This window comes from Nelumbo nucifera, chromosome 8, assembly GCF_055504915.1.
Source record: "Nelumbo nucifera cultivar China Antique chromosome 8, China Antique-T2T, whole genome shotgun sequence".
NCBI classification, from domain to species: domain Eukaryota; kingdom Viridiplantae; phylum Streptophyta; class Magnoliopsida; order Proteales; family Nelumbonaceae; genus Nelumbo; species Nelumbo nucifera.
Genome location: NC_142656.1, coordinates 56,981,757 through 57,003,677, shown reverse-complemented (window position 1 = coordinate 57,003,677; position 21,921 = coordinate 56,981,757). Strand labels below are relative to the sequence as shown.

At 40.3% G+C, this 21,921-nt stretch overlaps 1 pseudogene; it reads left to right on the top strand.

The window, feature by feature from the left end:
- The first annotated feature begins 1,891 nt into the window (after positions 1 to 1,891).
- On the top strand, positions 1,892 to 21,606 carry LOC148790047 (dehydration-responsive element-binding protein 2F pseudogene; annotated as a pseudogene).
- Positions 21,607 to 21,921: the final 315 nt, after the last annotated feature.

Sequence of the window (21,921 nt, the reverse complement as noted above, 5' to 3'; positions counted from 1 at the left end):
TATTGATGAACCATGGCTTTTATAAAAAGGAATTTTAAGTATTATAAGTCTTAAACCACATACTGGGCCAACAATTGTTGCAAATATTTTAAATACTTTACAAATTTATGATTTAGCAATAAATATTTTAAAATCTCAATTAAAATTATTTATAAATGAAAATTTATTTCATATTAGATATGCAGGTAAAATTTTAAACTTATGTATACAAGAAACTTTAATGTTAATTCACCTTGTATTTCTAAAACTAAAAATTGTATTATGTATATTAAAACTTCTAAGATAAAAAATCAAGAATTTAAATATTTACATCACAAATATGAGATAGAAAATAAAAAAAAAATGGACTTTCTGTTGTGAAACAATTCACATATTGAAACAATGAGATGTGAAGAGTGAAGTGTCCACATCAGTTAGGAACCCCCAATCTGAATACACACGTGACCCTTCGAGATCTCTCTCTCTGTCTCTAAGCAAATCCATCACCCTTGACTATCTGATCCTCAGATCCCGATAGGTGGGACCCATCAGGTTCAATGAACAAATCACAAGATTACTTCTATTTGTGTGGCCACAAGAGGCCTTCCTGATAAAGTGGATCAAACTTTCCCTTGGTTGTACCTAAAACAAGATGCAAATGATTATGTACAACGATGCATGCAGCGCAAGCATGCATACAACAAGGTGGAGGCACTCTAATTCCCAAGCACCGATACTAAAAATCAAAATTAATGGTAGTTCACGTGATTCTTTCTTAGAACTCTCATCGATGGTCAATGCTTTTACTGCATGTATATTCACCAAGATCACATGTGCTTGAAAACTTCCTGCGAACGTGACAACAATTAAACCAAAATGTAGGGCTGCAACCGGATCGGAAAGGATATATCCGATCCGTTAAGAAAATCGGACTGATCCAAATCCGGTAAGGATTTGGACTTTTAAAAATGTATTATCGGATATCTTATTCGAATCCGATTCGGTTAAAATTATATTTATATTATGTAATATAAATAATATATATTATTTATATAATATAATAATATTTTAAAACATATAATATATAATATATAAATAAAATATAGAATATACATATATAATATCTAAATAATATATAATAATTCATAATTAATAAATTGAATCGAGTCACAGCATACCGGATCAGCCAATATCCGAATTTGATTCATTAAGTTAACAGATCGGTTTTTCCGATCCGATTTATTAAGATAAAGAGGGATATCCAAATCCGTCTCTTTAACATATCGGTATCGGATTCGAATCGGATCTGTCCGACTTATTTGCAGCCTTACCAAACTGCACTCGTACTCATTACATATCCCGCGCCTTTCACACTCCACTAGACCTGTTCATGGGCCGGTCCGGGCCGGGCTCGGGCCGGGCTTTTACTATTCATTAATAGAAATATGTTAGGCCCGAGCCCGACCAACGGGCCTACAACTTGGGCCCGAGCCCGGCCCTAATAAAAAGCCCAAAGCCCGAGCCCGAGCCCGAAGCCCGACCTAATAAAAAAATTAGAAAATTTCCCTATTCAATAATCAATATAAATCAGAATTTATTTACATTAAAAAAATATATAAATTCAAAATTTATTTATATTAAAAATATATATAAAGAAGGGAAAGAGGATGTGGAGAAGAAGAATTTGGTTGGAAAAAGAAGGGAAAAAGGTGAAAAAAAGAGGGGTATTCAACTAGGTTTTCTAGGTTTATTTATAGGTCGGGCCGGGCTATTTTGGCAAATCCCGAGCTCGGCTCGAATTTATTGCGGGCCGGGCTTTTTGGCCCGAGGTTAAGCCCGCGGGCCTATATACCTGTTCAAGCCCATCTGGGGACCAGGCCGGGCCGGGCCGGCCCGTCGGGCCACCCAGCCCATGAACAGGTCTACACTCTACCAATGCACTCTCCAGTCTCACCCATCTACACTCCTCTCTCTCTCTCTCATCCAAACCCAGTATGGAAAGTTGCAGGAAAGGTCCATGAAGCCGTAGAAGAAAGGCCCCGGAAGAGGTAAAGGCGGCCCTCAGAACGTCTCCTGCGAGTATCGTGGAGTTCGACAAAGAACTTAGGGCAATCCAGAGATCAGAGAGCCCAAGAAGAGAACCAGACTCTGGTTGGGCTCTTTCGCCACCGCCGAGGAAGCTGCCATGGCCTACGACGAAGCGGCAAGGAGGTTGTATGGCCCGGAAGCTTACCTCAACCTACCACACCTTCAACCCAGCAACAGCTTCAATCCTCCTGATAAATCCTAGAAGTTCAAATGGTTCCCATCCAAGAACTTCCTCTCCGTGTTTCCTTCACGTGGGTTACGTTACTTAACGTAAATGCCCAACACACTGTTCATGTTTTCAGACGCACGCAAGGTCAGGGCGTGGGCGAGGGTGCGTGTAGAGGTGTAAAGTGGGTCGTGTCGTGGGCGGCCCACCCTAAAGGCGGGCTGTGCTGTGCTGGCCCACGGGCCGCCACGGGCCCTGCCATCCTCCCTAGGGGAAATTTTGGGAGTCGGCACGGCATGGCCCACGGCCCAGGCCCAAGTGGGCCTGTGTCGTGCTGTGCTGGGATGAGCCACAGGGCAGACCTTGGGCCTGGGCCGAATCGGGATAGACTCATTGAATGGATTATTGTTAAATCAAATGTCATATCAGGGATTCAGGATCACTGGATTAGGATTCGGGGATTCAGGATCACTGGATTAGGATTCGGGGATTCAGGATCACTCGATCAGGATTTAGGAACCAGGACAAGAAATAAATAATAAATTAATTACAAATTTATGATTACCTAATAACCCAAAGAATAAATAAATAAAAGTATAAAACAATTCAAATAGGAATTTAAAAATTTTATTTCATTTAAATTTGAATGAATAATGATACAAATTACAAAGCATACAATTATACAAATATTGAAATTATGAAATATACAATGGTAGGATACTTCATAAACTTCATACTTGGATAGTTGGATGAATGAAATATGAAAATGGAATAAATTAATAAAATATAAAAAATACAATATAGAATTATAGACTATATAGTTATAAATTGAAAATACAAAATTACATTAATAGCAAATAAATTAAATAAAATTAAAATAAAATTTATAATAATTTGACAAAATAAAAAATTGTGGGTTATTTGTTAAAATTTACAATTTAAACAAAATTTACATATACATTATGATGAAAGCATTCACACACATTTTCATCATCTCCTTCAAGTGAAAAACCAAATATCCGGTGTATGTAGTACTATAGTACTATAGTAGTCTGTAGTATCATGCCCTCCTTTGTCTTGTAATTGTAAAGTTGTAATCTATATTCTACATCATGATTCATAACTTCATCTAGCCAACTCTGGTAGGCTGGTACAGTGGTAGTGTCGTAGTGTGGTACCTGCAGGTCCTGCATTAAAACAACTAAACAAGGCTCCAATGGAACTATAGCCTGTAGACATCGGAGGGGTTAGTAGATCACAGATCACGTGCCATGGCGGGATTGGCGGCGATAAATATTCTCCGAGACTCCGACTTCTCCCAATATTTTTAAAATTTATTTTCCATTATTTCAAAAATTCATTTAAATTGTGGGTTATTTCTTCTTCCTTCTCATGTGTGAGAAAATGTCTGATCAAATGGCTAATACCACCCTTGCTACAATAGCTAAAAGTTTTTTTTTACATTTTTGGCAAACTGCTATTTTCCCCTTCCCCTCAACATCCTCTATTTTAATTATTCTCTAAATCAGGCTACTAAACTTGGGGTTTTGGGGAGAGCTGGCCATTTTTTTCAAATTCTAAAAAAATAAAATTAATTTAATTAGACTTACCCTAGAATCCCGGATTGCCGGTTGATTTCAACGATTAAAGCCTTTCAACGTGACAACGTCCAAGGCTCCAATCAGACTATGAGACTATCAGAGTTCACTTAGATGGCAGAGAATGTATGAGAGACTGAAAGAGACTGAGAGACTAAGAGAGGAAAGACTGAAGAGATTAAGAGAATAACTTAATAGGAGAATTGTTGAATGGTGATTGTTGAATTGGTGTGATGAGAATGGTGGAGGATAAGGCTATTTATAGGAATTGAACATAATTCAATTGCCCAAAAAACTATCTGTTATTTAGTTGTTGGATGGGGTATTTTGGTCATTGTAAAGTTACTTATAACTTTACCCAAAATGCCCCATAAAGTAGTTGTTATATAGCTGTTGGGGGGCATTTATATCATTTTTTCAACCCCCCATAAGCAAAACACAGAAATACCCCCCTAATATGGCTGTTTATAGCTATTGGGGGGGGGGGGGGGGGGGGGGGGGGGGGGGGGGGGGGGCGCAACCGCCCAAGTCCCAACAACTATATTCCCGGGCAGGCCGAGCGCGGCCTGTTACGGGTCGTGCTTCGTGTCGTGCCGGCCCAAGGGCCTCGAACCCCCGGCCCAGCACGGCACAGACCTTTGTGCCAGGCCTGGCACGACCCATTAGCCTTCGTGTCAAGCCGGTCCAAAATCGGGCTAGGCCGCCTGCAGCCTGACCCGATTTACACCTCTAGGTGTGCGTGTGTGTTTGTGTGAGTGTACGCGCGATGCACTAAATCGTTTTGGTTTTAACCAGATTAAACCTTTTTTTAAAAATCATGTATTAATTTAGATTTTTAAAATTAAAACATTTTCTTTTCGTATCTCTTCTTCCTACCTGTGCCTCTTCGAATAGGTACACTGTTATAAAGAGGCTCCTGCTTGAATGGTCACCTTTGTGTCCATTCGGGTCTGAGAACACTCTATAAGAAGAGTGTTGGCCGGTGCAGTCTATACACAACAATTTTCGACTCTCTGTCTTCTCTGAAATCTGAGCATCATCTTCTGTGGTTCATAGAGGTCTGGTAAGCAAGTGCGTTGAATTTATCAATTGTTTGTGCAAATTTTGACTGGTTGACTTATATTAAGCTACAGTTTCACAATGGAAAAAATGGGTTAGTATAGTATTATGGTTTCAGTTGTCTTCCCAACAAATGGAACATAGACTGAGTTAAGTTTCTCTATACTGATACTTTCCGATCATAAATTAGCAGTTTGCATACTTTGCATTATACCTGGTTTAGATTTGCATGCATTTGTTTGTAACTATAATTATTAGCCATATCTGATTTTCTAATTAAAACACTAATTTAGAAACTCAAATAACTCAAAAAATAGAAATCCCTTGCCATATTTTGGCTGCTTCTCAAGGTCAGGTTCCAAGAAACCACACTTTAACCAAAGCCTCCCTATTTTATGTCACCAAGAAAAAGGTCGGGTATGCATCCATTAGGGCGTGTTGTCCATACCACCTATCCACCCAGAATTTGGTTCTATTTCCCTCACTCAGAATCACTTGGGGCCGCTCTGCCTCTGCAGCATTAAAGTTGCCTAATCCAAAGGCATGACTAGCTTGCAGTTAGTGATGCACCCAACAGAGATGCGCATTTCTGGGTGGCTTAAATGCCAAGGACCAACCTTAAATGCCTAATGAAACAAAGTATCAATATAAACACCTGTTTATACCCCTGAAGCATAAGGGGCGTTCGAATCTGTTTACAACCACATCAATAGAATTTTCTCTGCCGTCAAAAGTTCTTTCCATCCTTTTGAACCATATACACCGGAAAATCAGTGTTAATCTCCATATTACTTTGCCCTTCTCACTAAGTACAGCCAGCTGCAAGGTCTTGAAAGCTTGCAGGATTGATTCAAGGGAGCAACTTCTCCAGTTAAAAGCACCCCACATCAGAGACCAGACGACCTCTCTAGTAAAACTGCATTGCATAAAGATATGCTTTCTAGTATTCCACAAAGGACACAATCAATGTTATCAAGTACCATCTCTCTCCTTATCAATCTGTCCTGTGTAATTTAATGCTGCAGCCCAACACAAAACAGTTGGGCTGGGTGCTCTGCCTAGTGGTCCCACATCCACTATTGATGCTTATGAAAAGATGCTATCCTCCATCCCTGAATTTTCAAGCTTTGGAAAGCTTTTCAAGGTTCTTTTGATTGATTTTAACACAAGTGCACAGTGGTGTTTGTGTTTAATATGTTGAAAGTTGAAAGTTGAGGATTCATTTGTTTTTGCCTCATGTTAGAATCCATCTGACTTAAACATTCAGATTGAATGTTTTGTGAAATGGACTACTCGGGTTCACTTTGAAGAATAAATAGGGTCTTTAGCTCAACAAGATATGGAACATCTCATCAGCTCAGTGTTGCATGATTGGTAGGACCTTTAGCTGAGGCATAAATCTAGAACTACTTCTGTTCTGGATTTGATTTATTGAAATGTTACTAAGGAATTAATAAAGCAATGGACTTTTTCCCAAAGTCGTGAATATCTCTGGGTTTTCTACTCTCATGTATCTTCATGATTGGTAGGATCTTCATGTTTCATTGTATCTTCTAGTTGCTGCAATACCATACTTTCTGTTCAGTGAAAAAAGTAGCATGTTAACACAGTTCTTTTTCAGGTTTGATGTGCTTCTTAATTTTCTGCACTTCCCAATCAGGATACCTCATTATACACATTTGATAGAGAATTGAACCAGATCAATAGCAGAAAGAGACCATTCAATTTTATAGTATCAGCCATCAGTAATCAATATCTCCAAACTTTACCTTTTTGCCAACAGCAACCCAAAAGCAACAAAAAGAATGTGGACATAGAGGAAGAAGAGGACATTACTTTATTTGGACAACTTACCTAGAGAAGATCTTTTTTTTTTCTATTTTTGTGAAAAGGTAACTAATTGAATTAGCCTCAAAAGAAACTACCGTCATACCTGCAGTTATCTACTCATCACTGTTTTTGTCATCTCATTTAAAAAGTGGGCAAGGCCACTACCCACCCCTTGGCTTCATCTAATTGAATAGCCTAATCTCCCTACATGGCTGAGAAAATTGCATCTGATGTTGCCCATGTACCTGGGGAAGATAGCAGTCTTAGAAAATGCTCTAAGTATACATAAATGCTAGTGTTATCCACTAACAATGTAGCATTGATCAAAGGCCAAAGGAAGGTGAAAGAAAACTTGAAATCTTGGACTGTTGCCTTAACATCCATGGGTTCCTAGAATAAGCAGAGCTAAGATGGTAATTTTTAATGCAACTCTAGTAACTGACAAAAGAAAGCTCTAATTGTAACAAGCTGATAGCAGAAGCCCCAAGTAAGAATTGCCACTATTTCATTCTACAATCTGTCAAAAAGAGATCAAAGAGGATTCCTTTTCACAAAAATTAGGCTGTATGGCTGAAATGGAGCCTTCTAAATTATGTGACCATGATACAGTAGAATTAAGTCAAATTTTGGTCAGATGACAAATAAGAGCCATAATGTCTCGTATATGGAGCAAACTGTCCAGCAAACAATTCAAATATAAGAAAATTATTTACAGCTCCTAGAAAAAAATTCTAAGAAATTGTTAAATCCATCATAAGCTAAGTAAGGTATGATAGTTAGAAATAAGGCTGCCGCTAGAAATATATTTTCTTGTAGGGATTTTGTTTCTGTATTTGGAGTAATCTAATAGATAATACAAATAAATCTCAAAATGTTAAAAATTTAGAAGCAAGCACCCCTTTACAAACTGGAAGTAAATCTCATGTTCTTTTCAATAGCATACATCAGACACACAGATGGAAAGAAATAATAAGACATACAGCTACAAACTGAAAGCTTGGCTGGAGAGTACTCAGCAGTTTACTCAAGCCCAGGCCAGGTTTCCTCCTGTTTATGCAATAAAATAGATAAAAGGTATCAATTAAAACTCTTTCCAGCAACTCTTGAATATTGAACACCCAAATGAGCATCTAGTCAGAGATTAATATATAACCTAGTTTACAAGACAACAATCATCCATAACCAGCCAAAGTTCAAATAACACTAATTTGGCATTAAGAGTGTCGATCAAAATAAAATTTAAAATCTTCAATTTTCATTCACAAATTAATCTCCTCTTAAAACAACTCGAGGAATGCACGATTCTTGGTAAACTTAAAAGACGACATTGGAGCAGTGGCATTCTATGCAAGATCAAGGCGATCATATAATTTAGCATAAAATCAATGGGCTGCAATCAAAATGCCATGAATGTGCAGACCTTGATTTGAAGAAAGTAATGTAATTTTATTAGAAACTCTATAATCAAGATACAACAAGCCCCCAAGAGACAAGCTCCTAGCTGGGCAAAAAGACCAAGATACAACAGGATTACAACTCACACAGCTGGCATGATGCTTTTTGCTTTTCTTTACTCTCTGTATGGCCTATGCTTATTGTATCATCTTTGTTTTTTCCTCTCCTTGTATTTTTTCCCTTTTTCTCTCCTCTTTGTAGGGTTGTTTTTCAGTGATATCTCATCACCTCCAGATGTACTACTTTCTTTTATTTTAATAAGTTCTCTTTTTATTGATTACCAAAAAAAAGGACCCCAAGATGTTAGGCTGAAAGCCTTTAGCAGATGCAACCCAAGACACCGGCTTTCCGAAAGGAAAAGAACACTAACTCCTCCCCACTCCCTTTGACTCTCTGTGAAACTCCCTTCTATTCCATTCAGCCCAAACAGTGTTGATCACCGCAGCAGGGATGGACAGCCATACACACTGATGCATGGAGTTTTTCTAAAGTTTTCTGCTTCTGCACTTATTCTATATGATAGATACCCACTACTAGCACTGTATTTGATTAAACATATTATTGTCTTTTATTTGCAAGGAACCACTGAATTTTCAACTTTTATCAACTGTCCTGTTAACAATGTTACATGATTAGAGATGCGGCAGACCAATGGAATTCCTTTCAAAACTAAAAATGAATTGAAAGGCATGTCAATTAAATAATTGGGAGGCAATACACAGCGGAATCTTGAGAGAAAAAAGGGGTTCTAGCGAGCTTTGTATGTATTATATGAAATTAAAAATTATTCATAGTGCATTGTCTGAATTCATGTGCAGAGTCTCCTTCATCAGAAGAAAATTTCGGTGATGGACAGATCGACAGCACAAAATCCTTTCAGTACGAGAATAGTTGCAGTCAAGTTTAGGTTTGTTACAAGTTTTTCACAAATCATGATTTTTTTCACGAGTTATGAAGATCCAACTCAACCGTAAAGTTCACCAAAATAATCCAGTAAAAACCTATATAGAGACGAGGAATTCTAGGTAATTAATTTGAAACAACCAATTTTTCATACCTAAAATCAAATTGGAATAGAAATCAGATAAAATAGAATAATTTGGGGCACAAAATCCAATACCTTTAGGAGATTGAAAGCATTCGAAGAAGAGAGAGCAGCAGTCTTGGAAGCTTGGAGAAAGACAATTGCAGACCTTTTTTATCAGACTTAAAGGAAGCTTGGAGCAGCAGTCCCAGTATTGGAAGCAACCGCGGAAACTGAACCGTCATGCCTTTACCATGGGCACGCATGAGAGAGAGAGAGAGACTACTGTGAAACAGAGAGACGATTAAGAGAGAGTCAATTGGGAGAGGAGAAAACAGAGAGGGCGGGAAGAAGAAACTTGAAGAAGAAGAGGCACGGAGCAAAAGTGGGCCAGTAGTCGATTGATCTTTAGCGGCAGTTTTAATTGACTGCCGGTTCAAAAACTACCGCTAGAAATGTATTTTTTTGTAGTGTGCATGTCTACCAGAAGCCTGTGGGTTGTTTTATTTTGGTGACTGATTTGTGATCACCCGGCTGCACCATAGGGAGAAAATACGGTTTTAAGAAAAGTAACCAAGTGGCACAATTCAACCCTCCTCCCTGCAATTCCAAGTTTCTAGTTTCTACAACATCACATCTCTGCAAATTTAGTTTGGAAAGCGACTACCGATAAATTTCATTCTACCTTCTTTATTAATTTTACAACACGAGCAAGCAGCTTTTGGTGAACAGACTTTCAATTGGGATTCACTGGTCGAGATGCATGGACTAGATGGACATCAGGAAGCAGTAGACAATGGGTTGCAGGTTGACATACACGAAGAGCTGACATTCCCTAGTTCTATTTGGAACTTCTGAAGTGTCAACTAGTTTTGGTGGAGTAAGATTCAGCTTTAGTAGGTAGATTTCAGTAGGGAAAAGCAATAGGAAAGAGAAAAAGAATACTTTGACTAATCTCAGAGTCGTCTGTATGTAACTTCTTGTCATCTAATGCAGCTGATTTGACAGTTGCTACTACGTATACTTGTTCTATTTTCCTTTCATAGTTGTAAGATATGTTTCTGATACTAGTTCTGTCGGAGGAAAGCAAGAGATCTGTACTGCTTCTAGAGGTAGCCATGTGTACTTTGCCAGTATAATTTCCATGACTTGATGCATGAATGAATACTAAGCAGCTTTCAACTGGAACAGATTATTCTGGTCACGGCACCGATTTAAATTTCTTTGAATGAATACTGACTTCATGCATGAATGAATGCTGAGCTTGGGTTCAAATAGGAAACAGACAGAGAATTACCAGCTTCGTGGGACAGTAAATTAAGCTGAGGAAATGAAGATCTACAGTAATAAACATTCTGATTCTATGCCTGAAAACGACTCCATCTTCATTGGGCAAACTTTTTCCTTTCTTTTTTTGCAGGGGTTAAGATAAGGCAGATACTGGATTTTTTTTTATTTTTTATTTTTTGCATCGCGTGAATAATCCAAACAACTGATCAAGAAGCATCTTTTTCTTGGAGGATCAAAGAATTTATGGCAACAGTCGAGAATTAAGAAAAGTGAACTAAGAGGACAGTTGCTTTTTGCCAAGATAGTGACTTCTAGAACGAAGCTAATACCATTTTTAAGTCTCCAAACACCTTAACATGGGAATCAAATCCTAAGAAATGGAAGCAAGAAGCACAGAATTCCTAAGTTTCCTATGACAAGATCAAATCCTGAATAAAAGCCGTCTATTCCACTTGGAAGCTGAAGGGGCTAGAAGACCTAGAGGCATACAGAAAAGTACTTGGGTGGAAGTAATAAGAAATAATTTAAGTGCCCATAGTTTAATGACGGATACGGCACTAAACAGAACAGAATGGCGAAACAGGATTCATGTAGACAACCCTATATATACAATTGGCCCTTTGTTTTTTTTTCTACCCTGATAAAGGAACCACGATACAGCTTCCTAAGTGCTATAACAGAACAAGCTCATCAGCAGTTTCACCTAGTGTACATCCATGAAAAGAACAAGGCACAAGATGCGAAGCCAGTCTGAGCAACTACTGATGGAACAGCTAAGAGCCCTCACAAGTAGTAGAATAGAACCTAAACTCAGTCTTGTGCTAACGCCAGTTCTGTTCCTTGCTCATTGAATTCCCAATGGTATTGGACTCAAATACTCGCTTGATTAATTGCTTCAAGAACCAATCACAATTGACCACTCACAGTTTCAGTACTGTCATAGACAACATTGTATTCTTGCCTATGTTACAGCCACATTCATCCGCCTATGGTTTTAGAAACCTCACCTGAATTTTAAGTGGGAAATCAGGATTCAAGAGGTCTGCTGCTACTAATTTAACATATTTCATTTCTACCATCTAATATAACTTGTCATAAATACCAAGAATGAAAGAGCTATATCTTTTGAGATTGATCAGACCATGGATACAATGGCTTCTTTCTCCTGATGTAATGTTTCCTAACAAGTCAATATATGGACATGCGAGCACCTTACTATCATACAGTTCTTCATAAGACCAGTCTATAATGAGCTCATGCATGCAGTACTGAATGGTAAGCATAGATGTGACTTCATCTCTGTAGAATTCAGTAAGATATCCAAAAAGGCTTCTGACCTCCATTCATCTCAACTCCAACACTTTGTATGCCATTCATTTTTTTTTTATGAATGAGAGTAGTTTTATTAAATCAGATATCAATAATACAATTAGCCTAGGAGGAGGCACGAGATGTTACACCCCCTAGGACTGAACCATATACACCAAAACTGCCCAGACCTGAGACACAATTACAAAGTAGCCCAAAAAAGATCTCCCCTTGACACCCCTTGCTTGGCCAAAGAATCAGCCATTGCATTTGTTGATCTTCTGACCCACTGAAACCTGACAGTCATATTCCTTGTCATCCATTTACTTTCTTTAGCAAATCCCTGTAGCCCCAACAAGCTGTTTCTGGGCTGATTAGCCAGCCTACTACTACCTTGGAATCCCCTTCTCCTAACAGATTGGTCACTCCAATTTGACTAGCCATCTGTATACCTTGTACCGCTGCTAGTAGCTCTGCCCTTACTGAATCACCTTCACTCACTGGTCCTGAAAATAGAGACAACATATTGCTGTCTTTGTCTCTCAGAATTCCACCTATTCCCGATAGCCCTGGGTTACATAGGCAACTACCATCAAAATTCAATTTTACCGCACCATCCAGGGGGGTGGGGGGAATCCATTCAGCTTGTGATTTGATCTTGGTGGAAACTGTAGCAGCCACTGCAGCCCAATTTCTCCTTAAGTCATCAAAGGAGTAATCTGCCAACAAGTGTGAAGATTTTAACCATAAGATTGTCCTTGTCAATATGCATTCCTTGATTTCAGCAAGACTTCTTTCATGTTCTTGAAATATTCTTGCATTTCTCTTCTCCCATATAGTCCACAACGTAGCGGCTCTGATACATTTCCACATTAGCTTCCCTCTTTTTGTCAATCTCCCAAAGGCAGCCGGAGTGAACAACAACTTTACTTTAGAGGGCAAATTCCACCTGCACCCAAATAAAGAAACAACCCAGTTCCAAATATTGGTAGCGAAAGAGCATGATATTAGCAAATGGTTACATTCCTCACCCCTCACTTTACACAGAGAGCACCAATTAGGGGACAAGCACATAAAAGGTTTCTTCTTTTGTAAGTTTTCTACAGTATTGATCTTACTATAATAGGCTTCCCAACAAAACACAGCTATTTTGGGGGGAATTGGTCTTGACCATACCTCTTTAACGGGAAAGACCTGAGAGGAGGGGTTGGAGCAAAGGGCTTTAAAGAAAGAAGCACAAGTGAATGAGCCAACCGTGGTTAGGGACCAGACTCTTCTATCCGGGTTAGGGGGTCCAATTACACCGAATCTAGAAGCAACAACAGCTCTGAAACACAAAGAGATTCTTCATCCCTTAACCCTCTTTGAAACCCAAAAAACCCAATTTAAGGCCAAAGGGCAAACCGAGGGGGAAAGGAACCAAGAAATGGGTTTCTTTTTAAAAAGGGAGATGGAATAGAGAGAAGGGAAACGGTCTTTTAGGGGTTGAGAGCTCACCCAAGTATCTTCCCAAAAAAGAATGGAGTTTCCAGAGCAAGCATTGTACCTTACAAAACTGAGGAACTTAGGGAGAATGCCAGAGATAGCCTTCCAAGGTGTTGTGAAAAAAGCCCTTTGGGATACTCCCGCATCCTAACCTGATTCAGAACCATGGATACTTTTCACTACTTCATGCCACAACCTCTCCCTCTCTAGGGGCCACCTCCAAAGCCACTTAACTAAAAGAGCCTCATTCTTGCTCACCACGTTCCCTAATCCTAGACCTTCTTTCTTACTCCGACACACCACCTCCCACCTAATCAAGTGATCTTTTTTCTCTTCACCAGGTTCCCATAAGAAATCCCTCATTAGTTTTTCCAACCTCTTTGCCTCCTTTTTAGGAATTCTAAAGACTGACAGGAAGTATAAAGGCAAGTTGGCTAAAGTTGCTTTAATCAAAGCAACTCTACCCCCCTTAGAAATATAGTTTCTCTTCTAAGCTGCCAATATTTTTTCGAATCTTTCCACCACCGGGTTTCAGAACCTACTTTCCTTTGGATTTGCACCTAAAGGAAGTCTTAGGTAGGATAGATGCCACTGAGAGCAGGTGCATTCTAACAAGGCTGCTATAGACTCCAACTCCTCTCTGTTCAAGTGAACTCCCACAACACAACTCTTCTCAAAATTTACCTTTAAATTTGAGGCACTCTCAAAGTGAGTTATTAAATCCTTCAGATTCCTTACCTCCATCAAATCACAACCTTCACAAAAGATTATTATGTTGTCTGCAAATTGGAGATGGGTTACTGAAACTCTGTCTTTACCTATTCTCCACCCTCTTAGAGATCTGGCTCTCTTTGCTTCTGAGAGGAGTCTATTAAAAGCATCGGAGACTAAAGTGAAAAGGAACGATGACATAGGATCACCTTGTCTTAGACACCTACTAGTTGGGAAAAAATCATTAACTACCCCATTGACTAGGATGGAATAATGGCAATTAGACAAGCAACCATTTACCCATTTGCACCATTTATCTCCAAACCCACACTTTCTTAGCACAAGTAGTAAGAATCCCTAATCCACCAAGTCATAGGCCTTTTCAAGATCCAATTTGCAAACAAAACCTTGACACCGTGATTTCCTCATCTCCTTCACACATTCATTTGCTATTAGAATCTGGTCTACAATTTGTCTCCCCTGAACAAAAGCTCCTTGCGCTTGGCTGATGAGACAAGAAAGCACCTTTTTTATCCTCAAAGATAAGAACTTAGCCACAATCTTGTAAACACTAGTCACCAAACTAATAGGTCTAAAATCCTTTGGATGCTTGGCCTCTTTCTTCTTGGGAATTAAAGCTAAAAGAGTAGCATTAATTCCACGACTCATCATTAGGTTATCCTCAAATTCCTTAAAGACCTCGATTAAATCTTCTTTGACTATGGCCCAACATTCTTGGAAAAAAGCCATTGTAAACCCATTTGGCCCTGGTGCTTTTGACCTTTCCATTGAAAAGACATCTTTTCTGATTTCTTCCTCCTCAAAATTCCTTTCCAGCCAGCTTCTACTCTCTTCTGGAAGCCTCTGCTAGGTAACGCCTTCCAACTCCACACTAGGTCTTAGGGGTATCCTCAAAATGGATTTGAAGTGCTCAACAAAACAGTTAGCTATCGTCTCTTGGGTGTCAAAGATTATTCCATCCACTTCTAGTTTGGACACTATGTTTTTCCTTCTCCTTCCATTGGCTAGGTTATGAAAGAATTTAGTGTTCCCATCTCCTTCCTTAATCCATTTACATCTAGATTTCTGCCTCCAAGAAATTTCTTCTCTCAAAACAACTTCATCTAACTCTCTTTTTAGTTTCCATCTCCGATCTCTCTCCTAAGGGCTTATGGTTCTTTGAGATTCCTTCGCATCCAATTCCTCTATTTGGATCAACAGAGAGGATTTCCTTTCTTCTATTCTCCCAAAATGCTCCCTATTCCACTCCTTCACATGTGCTCGCAATCTTTTAAGTTTTTTGTGGAATCTTACCCCTTTCCACTTCACCCCCCTTAGGTCTCCATCATTCCTCAACCTTCTTCACGAAGTTCGGGTGAGTCAGCCAAATGTTCTCAAACCTAAAAGGTCGGGGTCCTTGCTGATGATGTGCGACCTGGTCACTCCTAGCTGGAAGTGGCTGTGCTCCTAGCTGGCGGCGGACGAAGCACCTGTGAAGAAAAAGATGAAGGGATCCCGGGGAGCTCACCCGACGGGAACACTCCGATGCTTAAGTTGGTAACTGGGAGAGAAAGTTGAGAGCTGAAAGAGAGAGTTGTAGAGAAAATAAAAGGGCTAGAGTGCAGATCACGCAAGTTGCAATACCTTTGCTCTTTGGGGATCGGAGCTCTTATATAGCGGTGTCCTGTCAAATCAGGCATAACCGCCTCTAATTCTCTGCCGCAGCCATTACTTGCTAGGACTGCGCAGGTAACTGTTGCAGAGTACAGCCCTGCTAGGCGGGGGACACCTCCCAGGGTTGGCAGGCACGACGCCGCCTGGCGAGAGACGTGGGTACAGTCTCCAGATTTGGCAGGTACGGTTGTCAGACAGGAGATCTTCCTATGATATGTCGAGATGCTCTTCCGCGAGCTACCTTGTACCGAACTACCCTGTGCCGAGCTGCAGGTGCCGTATCGAGGTGCTTCTACCCGAGATGGCCTACTTAGGTTTAAGTAGGAGTAAATTTATTCTAACTTAGGAGGCTCCCGAGCTCAACCCGAAGTGCCTTGAGCTCAGGAGATTCCTGTCTTGGGAGAATCTTAGCTCGGGGCGCTTCCTTGGAAGAATCTTAGCTCGGGGTAATCGGAGTGTCATCTGGTACCGAGCTGCTACGCTGGATCTTGGCGGACTGGTCGCACTAAGTTGTCACTTATGCTGAGTCACGTCCACGTGTCCTCTTGTGATGAGGTCGGGTCAAATCACCCTCCATCACTTGCCTAAAGGGTTCCTGTCCCAAGCCAATGGGGCAATGGCCATAAGTGACTCGATAAAGTCCTAGTTATCAAGTTTGCCCACTTATTTTCCCAACTTTCAATGAAGAGGAATCTATCTAATTTGGAGCAGGTTGGTGTCTCCTGAAAGTTGGACCAAGTATAGAGGGCTTGCAGCATTGGGAGTTCTTTTAATTCATAGTTATTAATAAAACCATTGAATCTCTGCATGCTGGTTTTGATGACCTGTTGGGGATTATTTGATTCATTCGTAAATCGGATTACATTGAAGTCTCCCCCCCCAAGCACCACAGACCACCCAAAGCCCTTGTGTCCCATAAAGTTCTTCCCAAAAATCATTCCTCTCTGTAATTGCTTGGTCCATACACATTAGTTAGTGCCCAAGTAAATCCATCCTCTACCACCTTAAATTTTAACGACACTGAAAAATTTCCTACTAACTCCTCCACCACCTCCACAACATCCTCTCTCCAAAAAGTAACGATTCCCCCTGAAGCCCCCCAAGAAGGTGCTGACACCCAGTTTATTCCTCTAGATTTCCAAATACTTCTTGCCCAACTTCTATCAATATCAGCTAGTTTGATCTCCTGTAGCATCACTATATCCGGTCTTTCCCTTCTCAGGAGGTCCTTAATTAGCCTTCTTTTCCTAGCACTCCCCAGCCCCCTTACATTCAAACTAATGATTTTCATGGATATAAAAGATTTGACATCCCCTCTTGAGGTCAAGCCCCTACTTGGAGGCTTTCCTTCTCTCCCCTCTTCCGCTAAACTCCAAATTTTCTTCTATATCTAATATCAACCTTTCTACCTCTGATCTTTTCTTCTTCCTTCGGTTGTTAATTGTTCCAGATCTACTTAAGGCTGCTTTTGTTTTATTTTGCCTTTCCGGAAGTCCTTGGCTTTCCTCCACAGATTCCTCTGTTTGCCTATACTCCTCAAAGAGGTCACAAATTTGTCCCCAAATCCTCTCTAGTTCCTCCTCCTCCTGCTTCTTTCCCATAACTGATTCATCCCCAGCTTTTTTGCTACTTTGAGCCCCTGTTTTTACTGAACCTTCTTGAACCCCACCCTACCCTACCTCTTCCTCCTTTCTCTTATACTCCTCCAAAAACCTACAGATCTGATCCCAGATCTTCTCTAACTCCTCTTCCTGAAATTTCCTTCCCCTTTCCACTTCTTCTCGTCCTTGACCCTCCTTATCCCCAATTAAATATTTTCTATCCATGGCTGCTGAATCAAGTTGAGCTGCAAAAGTACCTGTTCTAGGCAGAAAACCCACATCAGTACCATAAAACGAATTGACAATATTACCTGACAGGTTGTGGGAAGAGGCCAATGGATCTCAAGAAGCAGAACAAAGGGGCAAGATCGCGTCTACTCCTTCCAAAAGAGGTGACTGTGGGTCCATTATGTTCAACCAATATTGTTTTAGTCCTTGCATTAGAATCTTCCTTTAGATGTTGTCCCCTGATTGATACCTCTGTGTTCAGTGACCGAGGTATGTCCTGTTCCTCTAGTCTTCTATCAATGCCTTGCTGCTCTAGCGAACTAGGAGCAAAATTAGGAGTCGGTAACCTTTGCCTCTCCTCTATAAAAGCTGCGGTAGACCCCACTTCCTTAGGTAAGGGGGAAGGTTGAGTGAACTTTTCATGAACTGAATCTTTTAAAACCGAATCTTCGTTTTCCAAAAATAGCAATTCGGTATGTAGGCTCTCATTGTCATTGAGGGGATTGGCTTTCTTCAGTTCTACACTTCCAATACTTGAAGAGCCTTTAGACTCTGAATCTGAGCTGCTTCCTTCCTCCGTCTCATAGTCCTTGTTGAAATAATTTAGTTATTTATGTTAGGATATGTTTGGCTAGTTAAAGCCTTTTTTTATTTTCTGTTGTTGTACTTCACTTACAGTAGGGACACAGGTGTCTTTTCCCTTCTTATTTCTGTCGCCCTATATAATATAATAGAAGCTGGCGCCGCTAGTACTGTTCCATTGCTCCAAACCTTTTCTTCATCCTTTCTTCCTTCTTCTCTTCTCTCTTCTTCCTTTCTCTTTTCTTCTTCCTCATTTTTCAATCGGATTTATGGCCAAGATGGTATCAGAGCAAGGCTGTTGAATCTGGGTGATCAATTTTTCTCTTCTAGTTGCTGAATCTGGGCAGAACAGAGGATTGAATCTGGGCTAATCAAATCAGATCTGCAACTAGTACAACCCTAAAGTTTTTTTTTTCTTTTTTTTTCTTTCCTTGGTCGTGTACCAAGTGGAGAACAAATGAATCCAAACCACTGAATGTCGGCAGACTTTTGTAAGGGTTATACCTCTTTTATTTGTTGGACCGTGTGATCCTATACCTATGAAAAGCTGATTGTAGGTCACAGATGACCTGTTTTCTCTGCTCGTTAGTCTGATTTCATGTTTGTTAGGATCTCTCTTATTGATTAATGTTGTGGAACTTACTGGAAAACCTGTAGGCTAGGATTGTTCTTCATGCAGACCTGAAAATCAGTCTCATCATAGTTCTTCTTTGGAAATTGGTGTTGTTTTCAAAGTCCAAAACTAAATTGTTTTGTGTGGAGTTTTTTGTCGATATAAGGAGGGATCCTAAGTTGAGAGTTTAGATAAAAAAAAACTCTGTGTTTACCATGTCGTCTGAGAATTCTACTACTTCAGAGATTTCAGGGAGCCACAATGGAGTGAGTGGGGGAATGGATATGAATTTCCCCATGGCTGTTATTCCCTTTGATGGTCTGAACTACCTTGAGTGGTCTAGGGGAATAAAACTCTACATCACTACTAGGGGGAAAATAGGATACATCAATGGGAGAGTGAAGAAACCGAAGAACGGAAGTGCTGACTATGATAGGTGGAACCAAGATAATAGTATCGTGATGTCATGGGTCTTGTTTTCCAGGCTGCCATAGGTAAGGAAGACATTTATGTGGGCTGAAACTGCTTGTGAGATATGGAAGAACAAGCAAAGTCCACCTATTCAGAGCAGAGACACTATGCCAAGATATACCAACTGCAAGCTGAATCCTCTACTTGCAAGCAGGGGGAGAGGAGTCTCTCGATGTACTATTCTGATTTGACATTGATATGGAAAGAACTTGATCACTACTAGAATATGAATTGAAAGTGTAATGAAAATGCAAAGGCATATAAGTCACTTGTATCTCAGCAACGGGTCTTTGCCTTCCTCCTAGGGCTGAATCCTTCATATGAGTCCATCAGGGTGCAGATCTTGGGTAGTAAAGACTTACCATCAGTTCAGGAAGTATATGCCTTAGTGTAGTCAAAAGAGAGTAGAAGTGTGATGAATTGTGTAGAGGGGGAGTCAGTTGCCCTAACTGTCCGGGGAAATTCAGATACAAATTCCGGAGGTGCTTTTAAGAAAGGTGACTCTCATAAGAGAACAGATGATAAGAGTAAACTTTGGTGCACTCACTGCCAGAAGACAAGACACACCAGAGATACACGTTGGGATCTCCATGGAAAAACCTAAATGGGCACAGGAACCAAGTCAGCAGAATCAGAAAAAGTATAACTCAGCTAATATGGCATCTCAAGAGACTAGTCCATTGGTAACTCAAGAGAGGCATCCCAGTCCTGACCCTAAGGAAGAAATTATCAACTCCTTTTGTGACCATTTGGAATTGTATGGTAGGACTCTCCGCCAGATGGATTCTGGTCCTACTCCCTCTACCTCTTTCACGTCTACATCAGGTAATGTTGCCACTGCCTTCCATGTGTCATCTCATACCACTGATTCTCCTTGGGTTATTAACTCCGGAGCCTCAAACCACATGACCGGTAAGTCAAATTTATTTCAGGCATATAACCTTCTCTCTGGGAGAGATAAAGTGAGACTAGCTTATGGTTATTTCTCTACCATAACTGGCCAAGGCACCATACCTCTCCCACTCGGCCTTACCCTTTCTAATGTACTGCATGTTCCAAAATTACCTATAAATTTGTTGTCCATTAGTAGTATTGTTCACTCCTTAAACTGTTCAGTCACTTTCTTTCCGTCTTCATGTGTGTTTCAAGATTTGGCCTCGAGGAAGATGATTGGTAGAGGAAGCATGGTGGATGGTCTCTACGTGTTGGAGAATAAAGCTGGTCTTGTGGCTATAGAGTCCATGAGTTCGTCCAATGAGAGGCTTAGTCGTCTTGGTCATCTTTCTTTTGAGTGATTAAAAGTTATGTTCCCAAAGTTGTTTTGAGTCCTTGTCAGTGAGTCAATTACAGTGTCAGACATGTCAATTGAGTAAACATTGTAGAAGTTCTTTTCCTTTGAGAAATAAAAGATCTGAATTTCCATTTCGTATTGTTTATTCTGATGTTTGGGGCCCTGTTACTCTACCTACTGAGGCTGAATATAAGTACTTCATTACCTTGATTGATGATTACTCTAGATACATTTGGGTTTACCCTATGCGATCTAGAGATGAAGTGCCAAAAATTGTGAAAGACTTTCAACACATGGTGTTCACTCAGTTCCAAACTGAAATCCATATCTTCCAGTCAGACAATGCAAAGGAATACCTCCATAGTGATCTCACGGAGTTTTTTGCTTCGAGTGGGTCACTTCAACGAAGCTCTTGTGCCAGGACACCCCAACAAAACAGTGTTGCTGAACGAAAGAACTGTCACCTTCTCGAAGTAGATCGTGGCTTATTAATTCATATGAATTTGCCAAAACGTTTTTGGATGGATGTAGTTTTGTGTGCTACATACATCATCAACCGTATGCCATCTCGGTTACTAGAGTATAAGGCCCCACATCAGCTTCTATTCCTACAGCTCCGTTGTCCACCATTCCGATGCGTGTTTTTGGGTGTCGTTGCTTTGTCCATAACTTGTCCCCTACTCGAGGTAAGCTTGATCCTCGGGCTATTCCTTGTGTTTTCCTTGGTTACCCTTTATCTCAAAAGGGGTACCGTTGCTATGATCCTACCTCTCTCAAGTACTATGTCTCCATCGATATATCCTTCTTTGAGAATCAACCTTTCTTCTCGGTTTCTCCTCAGGGGGAGAGTAGGGTTGAGGAGAAACAGGCGGCTCAAACTCAACTACATCCACTACCCGATCTTCCTCCATTCCGTGTCTTTTATCGCTGCATAAAAGCCAACAGATTTCAAGAGCCATGGAACCTAACACTATGCAACCAACATCATCGGATTCACCAAAGGCAGATCCTTCTCATCAGCCAAGTACACTTGCTCCTATTGATATACCTGTTCCTCTCAATGTTGATTCCCCTGTCATTAATGATCTTAATGTTCCTATTGCTAAGAGAAAGGGTGTTAGATCTTGCACCTCTAATCATCCTATTTTTAATTCTGTGTCCTATGATCACATTTCACCTTCATTTCGTGCATTCCTCTCTTTTGTGGATAATGTCCCCGTTCCTAAGAATGTGGCAGAAGCTTTATCCAAACCTGAATGCACAGATGCAATGCAAGAAGAAATTGATGGATTACACAAAAATGACACTTTGGAGTTGGTGAATCTTCCTGAAGGGAAGAAACCAACGGGTTGCAAGTGGGTGTTCATAGTGAAACACAAGGCTGATGGAACTGTTGAAAGGTACAAGGCTAGACTGGTAGCAAGAGGTTTTACACAGGTATATGGAGTGGACTATGCAGAGACTTTTG